The 10128-nt window shown below is 42.8% G+C and overlaps 2 long non-coding RNA genes across 2 annotated transcripts; both read left to right on the forward strand.

Annotated features, from left to right (window-relative positions):
- The first annotated feature begins 4151 nt into the window (after positions 1–4151).
- LOC119289047 lies at positions 4152–7607 on the forward strand. Its single transcript, XR_005141409.1, has 5 exons — positions 4152–4239; positions 5315–5367; positions 5996–6117; positions 6683–6942; positions 7438–7607. It is a non-coding gene; the product is annotated as an uncharacterized LOC119289047 (long non-coding RNA).
- Positions 7608–7797: 190 nt separating this feature from the next.
- On the forward strand, positions 7798–9578 carry LOC119289048. Its single transcript, XR_005141410.1, has 3 exons — positions 7798–7850; positions 9090–9215; positions 9362–9578. It is a non-coding gene; the product is annotated as an uncharacterized LOC119289048 (long non-coding RNA).
- Positions 9579–10128: the final 550 nt, after the last annotated feature.

Consider the following 10128-nt stretch of genomic DNA (forward strand, 5'->3'; position numbering starts at 1 on the left):
GTTAACAGTGTCTCATCATAAATGGCGTTTAAACAAATGTGAAGCAGTACAAGAAATAAATCATATGCAAGATGCAAACAACATCACACTACCATGTTAGAGGTCTCTCGTCATTAGTGCCATTGCATATTCACGGCATTGCATATTCACAGCTTATGATGTGTAAACTAAGGAGACACTACAAGAAATATGTCAACTAGTGACCTTCTGTCAGTGACCCTGGAAGAATTGGTCATGGATCTATGACCATTTGAGACCAGTGGGTCAAAAGCTGTTTGGGGGCTCCAAACCCTAAACCATTGCGACCATTTTGGTCAGAAAAGTCGTAATTTCCTTACACAAAATGGTCGTAAAGCAAACAGCGCTAGTCTGCTGCCTTATTTCTAGTTGGTAACGACCAATATAGATGGTCATAGCCTTGTAAATTGTGGTGGGTTGCGATGACTAGGCACCATCTCATCAGTTTTGCCTATGTGTCATGTCCATGTGTCAATTTTTGCCCTAGGTTGTGAAGCAACCTATATTTCTGTTATTCCAGAAATTCCCAGCAAATTCTCATAAATTTTTTGGATCATATCTTGATCAAATATGTCAAAAACCTTCCTTGCCTAGTTCAAAAATAGTTCAACAATATTCATTTTCCTATTCTATTCAGAGCAGCACTTTGTGAAGGAAGTACCACTTTGGCATGTCCAAATAGTATCCATTTTCTACAGTGCTTTCCTATGCCCAAATAACCATCCTCCACCAAATGCCAGCTCAATCCATTCATTATTTTGAGCCCATCTTCAACATTCGTATTTATGTCCAGTGTGGTACTTTGCAAAGCAAGTACCACCTAGGCTCCTCCTTTTGAGCTGAAAATTTGTGAAAACGGTCTCCTTAGTAACTGATCATCCTCAGTCAAAACTCACGCCCATTAGCCATGTACATTTCCCGTACCGCTAATCAAACACTTGGTTGCTAATTCATGTTTGAGCATCGATCGGTCTCCTCGTTAGAATCTTATGTTGTAATTTTATTCCTAGCACCTACCTGGGGAGTGCCCAACCCACTAGGCATACCTAGGCCGCCCAGAACACATGGCAATGCCACGGTCACGCGGTGACCACGCGGCGGGCATGTGAGTTTACGCGCTCTAGAGTTGGGGCCCTCGGCCACCACCCAAACCTCGACGTATCGCCACCAAACCATGTATTTATGATTAAATAGGTACTTATGTAACTAGAAATGATTTTTGGAAAAATAAATAGCAAACTATGAGGCAGCTGCAGTTCTAATTTGACCCGCTTCCAACTGAATCGGTGGAAATTTGTCTTTTTCACAAGAGGTGGATGCAAACTTTTTACACCCTACCATTTTGTCAATTGTGCATTAAATATGTCCTAGTATTTTATAAAATTGATTTGGTCAAATTTTACAACAATTATTTGGTAGGTCCTTCACAAAAAAACCTTCTTTTGGGCACTCAAAAATGGAAAATGGTTTTTTCGTCCAAGGAAAATGAAAAATTCCTTAGGCAACATTGTTTGCCATTCCAATATGAACCCTTGTGCATAATATGAGATCATTTGAACAAACTATGCCATGGATGTGGCCATAAGATTGATCATTTGGCTGAAAGCCATTGATCTCCACACGCGATAGCTCGTTTCTGAGAACACTTTTTTTAAAATAATTGCCGTATTACAACTTTTTTATTTTTTCTAGGAACTTGACCACATATAATGACACAATGCGAAGGTTTCCCAATTTTTTAATTTTTTTTAATTTTTTATGCCCGTTTCAAAATGCGGTCAAAACAGCGGGAATGACCGTTCCTAACTAGTGGTTGAATCTTGGAATTTTTTTGGTGTTTCTCTGATTAAATAGATACTTATGTACCTAGAAATGATTTTTGCAAAAAATAAAGAGCAAACTACAAGGCAGCTATAGTTCAAATTTGACCCGCTTCCAACTAAATCGACGGAAATTTGTCTTTTTCACGAGAGGTGGATCAAAACTCTTTACACCCAACCATTTGGTCAATTGTGCATTAAATATGGCCTAGTATTTTAGAAAAATGATTTGGTCCAATTTTGCAACAATTATTTGGTAGGTCCTTCACAAAAAAACCTCCTTTTGGGCACTCGAAAAATAGAAAATGGTTTTTTCGTCCAAAGAAAATGAAAACTTCCTTAGGCAATATTGTTTGAAGTTCCAATATGCACCCTTGTGCACAATATGAGATCATTTTAACAAACTATGCCATGAATGTGGACATAAGATTGATCATTTGGCTTGAAAGCCATTGATCTCCACACATGATAGCTCGTTTCTGAGAACACTTTTTAAAAATAATTTTTGTATTACAAGTTTGTTATTTTTCCTGGGAACTTGGCCACATATAATGACACAATGCGAAGGTTTCCCAATTTTTTGATTTTTTTGAATTTTTTATGCCCGTTTCAAAATGCGGTCAAAACGGCGGGAATGACCGTTCCTAGCTAGTGGTTGAATATTGGAATTTTTTTGGTGTTTCTCTGATTAAATAGATACTTATGTACCTATAAATGATTTTTGGAAAAAATAAAGAGCAAACTACAAGGTAGCTACAGTTCAAATTTGACCCGCTTCAAATTTGACCCGCTTCCAGCTGAATCGACGGAAATTTGTCTTTTTCACGAGAGGTGGATCAAAATATTTTACACCCAACCATTTGGTCAATTGTGCATTAAATATGGACTAGTATTTTATAAAAATAATTTGGTCCAATTTTGCAACAATTATTTGGTAGATTCTTCACAAAAAAACCTCCTTTTGGGCACTCGAAAAATGAAAAATGGTTTTTTCGTCCAAAGAAAATGAAAACTTCCTTAGGCAATATTGTTTGCCATTCCAATATGCACCCTTGTGCATAATATGAGATCATTTTAACAAACTATGCCATGAATGTGGCCATAAGATTGAATATTTGGCTTGAAAGCCATTGATCTCCACACATGATAGCTCGTTTCTGAGAACAGTTTTTTAAAAAAATTGCCGTATTACAAGGTTATTATTTTTCCTGGTAACTTGGTCACATATAATGACACAATGTGAAGGTTTTCCAATTTTTTGATTTTTTTGAATTTTTTATGCCCGTTTCAAAATGCGGTCAAAACGGCGGGAATGACCGTTCCTAGCTAGTGCTTGAATCTTGGACTTTTTTGGTGTTTCTCTGATTAAATAGATACTTTTGTACCTAGAAATGATTTTTGGAAAAAATAAATAATACACAATGAGGACGCTGCAGTTCAAATTTGACCCGTTTCTTGCTGAATGAGCGGAAATTTGTCCTTTTCATGAGAGGTGGATCAAAAATTTTGACACCCAATCATTTGATCAATTGTGCATTAAATACGTCCTAGTATTTTAGAAAATTAATTTGGTACAGTTTTGCAACAAATATATGGTAGGTCCTTCACAAAAAAAATCATTTTGGGCACTCAAAAAATGGAAAATCGATTTTTCGTCCAAAGAAAATGAAAACTCTCTTAGGCAACATTGTTTGTCATTCGAAGATGCATCCTTATACACAATATAAGATTATTTGAACAAATATTTGGTTGATCCTTTACAATAAAATTCATTTTGAGCACTCAAAAAATAAAAAATGAATTCATGAAATAACTTATCTTTAATTGATTAAGACCAATTTAAATGGTCATAAAGTCTTCAAATTTCTTGCCGCGTTTTGATTGGTCCAGAAGCATATCACACGGATCATGCCTCAGACACCGTCGGATGCTCCCAAACCCAACGGCAGCCCTCACCCCTCACCCTCTCACCCACGCCCCCACTCCCCATCGTACCCGCAATCCCCACGCACCCACTCACCACCATTCCAATCCCGCACCCGCACCCGCTCGCCGTAACCCTAGCCGCCGCCCCTCACCTTGGCCGACCCTCAGCCCGTCGCCTGCCTTTACCGACAAATCACGCGACCGCGTGCCCACCAAATCCCAAATCTCACCGTCTCCGCCCTCTCCCCGTCCCCTCCACCAAGATCGCACTAACCACCTCGATGGCCGCCACCGCACCGCCGCACGCCGCGGCGCTCCTTGCCGCACTCGCCCTCGCCCTGCTCGCGCTCACGCCCCCGGCGGTGGCCGAGATCCAGTTGATGGCAATCCGGGCCGACCCGCACACTATGATCCCGTGCGGTGCGGGAGAGCGGCACGGCGGCGGAGAAACCTCGGCGACCAGACGACGGCGCAGGTAAGCTTCACCCCGCTCGCATCTTCCCCCACTAGCCTGTGCTCCCTCCCGCCACCCCCACCCCATCCCCTCCCTCCTCCCTCTCCTCCGTGTCGCCTCTCTCCTCTGAACCCCCTAGAACAGCAACGCCAAAAATCCTAGAGCAAATTGATAAAATGACACATGTTACCTGGGAGTTTGATCCAGTGACACATCTTACTTTTTGTTTGATTAGATGACACATCTTTGATTGACAACTTGATGATATGGCACAAATAGAGTTTGTCTCTCCTTTTTCACTGATGGGGCATCACTTCATAATTTTTAGGATGGTTCTGCCCTCGCATCGATTCACCCGTTGCGTAGTTCGATTAATTTTTTGGTTGAACAGAACGACGCACGGGAGGCCCACCTGGATCAGTACATGCATGGACATGTAATATGGAACTAGGCGATCCTCCATGCAAACAAAGCGTTTGTTAATTGAAAGAAATACGGCGCCTCCTCTCCAACGCTGCTGCCTCGCCGTGCTTACTACTCGGCGCTGCTGCTTGCTAGCTCTCTAGTTGTTCGTTGTTGTTTGAGTATGGGATGACACCTGTGAGTTCGTTGACGAGCGCGGCGACGGCAACAGCGATGGTGGCGGAAGAAACGGATCCTCGCGGGAGGAGAGGAAGCAGGACAGGAGGCGACGGGGACTTGGCAGCACGTCGGGTAATATGCACGGCGAGGCAAGCGCTGGGGACCTGGCAGCGCGGGGTAGGAGCCGGCGTGGCAGCGGCGCTGCGCTTCCTCTTCCTGTGCATCGCCTCGTCTGGCCTTCTCTGCGTCGTTTCGTAGGATCGATGGAACCAAGCTGAGTCAGGCAGGTGAATCGATGCAAGGGCAGAACCGTCCTACTAATTATGAAGTGCAGGCCCATCCGTGAAAAAGGAGATAAAAACTCTATTTGTGCCATTTCATCAAGCTGTCAATCAAAGATGTGTCATCTAATCAAACAAAAAGTAAGGTGTGTCACTAGATTAAACTCCCAGGAAAGATGTGTCATTTTATCAATATGCTCAAAATCCTAACCCTTTCCCTCCCATTATCGCAGGTTGACTCCGGTCCGGCGTGGTGAATCTGCAGCGGCGGTTAGATCAAGGCAAGGTAACAGAAATACGTACCATCCATCTGTTGTGATTTTCTTTTGACTACTAGATCCGCCCCTGCTCCGGGTGCACGCACACAAACTGTTCGACTACTAGATTCGTCTCAGCATAAGTCAAGTTTCACCAAATGGTAGCGCAGGGATAGATGAGCACACGCCGCTGTTTCCGTCTGATGACGTGTTTGTTCCTTAGATGATGTGGTGCCCGCTGTTCTACTGCCGTGATGGCCAACAAATTTGGTGCATCTTTGCGTGGCATATATAATACCTACTCTGTTTCTTTGAAAGGGGAATTTCGCGGTTAACGGTTATTGAAGGAACTCGGTTTCTCCCATATTAGGCAGTGCCACACTGTTTCTTTGAAAGAAAATTTCGCACTTCACGGTTGTTGGAGGAACTCTGTTGCTCCTACGCTACACTAGCTAGTAAAACATCACCATATGCCGTGCTCTTTTTTCCAGATGTTTGGTTCATATGATTCATTTCTCTCGCATTGCTTGTTTGCCCACGCATTATCGTGTTGCTCCTGTAGGCATTTGTTATAGACAGAGTACTGATTGTGAGTGGTCACTGAGTAGTCAGCCTTTGCTACTGCATAAAAATTCACACTTGTAAGTGATATAGCAGGATTGGTCGGAAAGCTGGGCTGTACATAAACTCAAAGAAGTTTGGCGGCGATGTTAAGCCGTGCATGCTGGAGATGACGGCCTTCCTCAACTGCCCCGCCTTGAACAAGCAGATCGATCAAAGTAATTCCATATCTAGCGATGATTATCTCAGTAAGTCTACTAGAATTGTGCTGTCCTTGTACATAAACATCGAGGAAAAGGGTTTTTCATCTAAAGATAATAAACTATGTCAAATATGAGTACCTGTATATGTGTTAAAATTCCCGCGGATTCAAATGTAAAGTGTGGTCTCTGTTTGCTGAAGTATCCTTTGAGGTGTAATGCTTCCACCAGAGATTAGCTACACCAGCACCTCCGTAAAGCAACTAGTATTATGGAATCTGGTAGCCATGGAGGTGATTGCTCATTGCTGTACTTCACTAGCTTCTACTTACTGAAAGACTAACTACATTGAAACTGTTAACTGGTTCAAGATTAAACTGAACCACTGCAGCTACCTTGGTTAGATAATCTGGCTGAAATAAGAACTCAAATCCTTGGTTAGTCTGGGAGATGTATATGTTAAAGGTTGAGCTTACATAATTCAGGCTTACATAGTTCAGATGGTTTTACCTTAGCTTGTTTGAACCAAGAAACCGAGCAACATGGGTAACTGTCAACTCAAGGATTTGAATTTATTTGGCAGGCACCAATTGGCAGTGAGAGGTAGAAGGGGAATGTTGACACCGTGTTCCATGCTCCTTCAGACATGGAGTCCAGGCGCGCACGGCTCCGTCGCCCCGCGCGCTCCATTGGAGGAGCCCCCGCCCTGCGCGTGGCCGCCTTGGAGCTGGAGCGCTTCCTGCCCCACGCCCCTTGTCTGCTCTGGCGGCGGGTTCCTCCTGGCCGCGATGATGCCCGAGGCCGGCCGCTACACCCGCAAGAAGGATGACGGCATCTGCAACAGTGAGTTGCAGGGTTTTGCTTGCTCGCTTGCTTACTTTGCTGCCTGTCTGTAACCTGGTCAATTTTGTTTTCTTCTACCATTCTCAGTGTCGTGAAAATGGAGATGCATGTCTAACTGCTTCACATGCTTAATCTAATTTAATGTGTAAAATGGCAGGCAAATGTTGCTGCAAAGATATTAGTGGTATATGTGCATGCATTTGACAATATGATTTCGCATGTGTGTTTGAACATTAACCATACAGATTATGGCACTGTTAATTTGGTGCAGTTGAATGAGTGCTTGGTGTTGATATTTTGTTAAATGAGCATTATTTTGTCTTATAATAGATTGATTTTCACTGTTTTGGTTAATCAAAGTCCCACAATCATATGTGATTTAATTGACTGAGATGTTGCAGTAGACTTTGTTGCTAGCTATTTAAGATCACTTAAGATATTATATAAACATCATATTGTGATAGTGGTGGTCATTGTGTGCATGCAATTAACCAGGACGACGAGCGCGGCGACGAGTCCGACCAGGGCGCGCTGGCAGAGGAGGCCCATGAGCTCGCCGCCCCTGATGGCGAGGGCGTGCGCGACTTGGATGGTGGCCGCCAAGGCCAACGCCGGTGAGGACGTCGTCCCGGAGTTCATTGGGGGGCTCATCCCATTTGACAAGGCACGTGCCACTACAAGTGCGTCCCCGTGGACGGCATGAGGTAATGTATCCTAGTACCTTGTTCGTCCCGGATCGATTTATCTCCTTTCTGTGTAGCTGAATGTTGTTCATGTGACTGTGTCTGGGCAGAAATAGTGAGGATGATGAGGTGAATGGTGTTGATTGTTGAACTGAAAGCTTGATTTGGTCAGGTGGAGGGTGGCTTTGTGAAGGATGTGGAGGTGGGAGAAGAAGAACTCTGAAGGTAAACAATCTAACACTGCTGCTCACAATCTGAGGCTTGTTTATTTCTGCACTGAACTGAAGCTTGTGTTTATAAGTGTAGCTTGTGTTATACTCTTTACTGAACGCTCTGTGCCACGATCCAATGAGTAACAACTTTGTCTTAATCCTATTTGTAATTATACTTTGACTGTACTGAAGCTTGTGTCTGATTGTAGGCATATGGTACTGAACTATAGTACTGAACTGCACTATAGTAACAAGAGTAGCTTGTTTAATGCTTGTTGCTGTTGCAAAACTAACCTTCGAGATGAAATTAGTTTGCTGGCGTTTACTCTCTACTAAAGAGATTTAGTAAAGGTGTCGTTGGTGGTTCAATTCTGAATACATACTGATATATGAATTTTGAATATTACTCTGTTCTAAAGAGATGTGTACTGAACTGAAGATTGTAGGCACTGATATATACTTTGTCTTTGCCTTTGTGCTTTGCTCGAACCTGGCCAGTTTAGTTGAATTGTCTCTGGGGTTTGTACGTGGGCGTGTGATCCAAGTAGGGCTAAACGTGTTGATGCTACTGATCTCTCGGCTGTACCACTATGCATTGCCGTTGCTTAGGCAGCATGCTACAGGCACATCACAACAACTTTGAAATTTGAGCCGCGTTGTAGTTGTGTTGTGGCTGCTGTTTATATGATGCATCCTTTTGTTATGAGTATCAAAACCAATCAACAGATGTGTGAAACTGTTTATTCGGTAGCTTCTCGTAGAGCGAGGGGAATTGTCTAGATCCACACAAGCAAATCAGAGTGCCTCTCTGCTAGAATATATCTGTTGATAAACGAGTTGGCACAAGCGTTCAAAGCCAATGTTTCTTGGGGTAGTAATGTAGAACATATAAAAAAGGCATCTACCCTGCACCCAGATTCATGCGAGAGATTTCAAATAAGGGCAGTAATGTGTGTGATTCAGTAAAACCAGTAAATAAATAGCACTGGGGTTTCTGGACTTATTGTGCATATACAACATATTTCTGGACTTATCAAGCTACTGTAATATGAATGTATATTAGGACTGTATTGAACCCTTCCATGTTTCTGGACTCATGAAAATAAACTACATGCGATATCCTCAAATAACACGGGTTTGGAACTATTTTATGGTGTTGTGGATATACTTTGTGATTTAAAGCTACTAATCTATGGTCTGGTGTCATATCATGGTCTAATACTTTTTTGTTTGACTCTTTCTCCATTGCCAGGAAAGCGGTGAGTAGATGTCGATGATGTCTACTTGCTTGGCTGCTATGGTGATGCATGCACCGGTGAAGCACGCGCACATGCAAGGCTGGCCCCATGTCTTCCTTGGCTGCGAACATCATCTACAGGTACAACATTGTCCCACATCTCTGTGCTATTTTGCTCGTTCTTCTCCTTGCATCCAAGAAAATTGGTGCTTAATCTGCTATTGATTACAGTCTTTGTTCGTTAATACCAAGTCTAAATTGTTCCTTTCATTTTTCCTCTTACCCAGGCTAGCAGTATGACCGGATGCGAGGGCCTGCTCATTGACCAGGACAATCTATGAGCTCCCAGCGCCTCTCATACAAGGTGCGTTAGGGCCAACCTCTTCCGGAAGAAGGCCACACTCATGTACCCTCTGGATCAAAATTGGTATCCCTTCCTGCCTCTCCTTTTGGATTCACATGATTTTGCCTCATGGATTGATGGATGTGTCTGTAATTGTAAAGTCTGGTCCTCGTTTACTTTCTACTCCCTCTGTAAACTAATATAAGAGCGTTTAGATCACTATTTTAGTATTCTAAACGCTCTTATATGAGTTTACGGAGGGAGTATAATTTATTGCATGCTTGATGAGGCTATGTCAAGTGTCTAAATTTTGAATGCATGCTAGCTAAGGCATTTTTGAGCACTTCACGTTGATTGGGCGTTTAGCTCCTGTAATGTTCTTGAAGTTCATTGTTATATACTTCTTGTTGTAGGATGGCAAGTTGTCACAGCTGGAGAAAGTCTCACGAGAGAGAGAGCAAGTTCTTCCTGTTATATAATTCTTGTTGTAGGATGGCAAGTTGTAGGATGTGCCATAGTTGTCTTATTGCATATTCCCTCTGCTCCTTCTATATTCCTGTGTAAGGAAATGTATTCCTGAGATGATTTGTTATGTAAACCTGATGTGATGCGATGGATGATTTGAATTTGATATGGAGTTTTCTTGATTTGAATATGAAATAATGTTGGATGTACGTGTGTGTGTAACTGGGCTAGAGGCTGGTCCAAAAG

The sequence above is a fragment of the Triticum dicoccoides genome, chromosome 4A, assembly GCF_002162155.2.
Source record: "Triticum dicoccoides isolate Atlit2015 ecotype Zavitan chromosome 4A, WEW_v2.0, whole genome shotgun sequence".
In the NCBI taxonomy this organism is placed as follows: Eukaryota; Viridiplantae; Streptophyta; class Magnoliopsida; order Poales; family Poaceae; genus Triticum; species Triticum dicoccoides.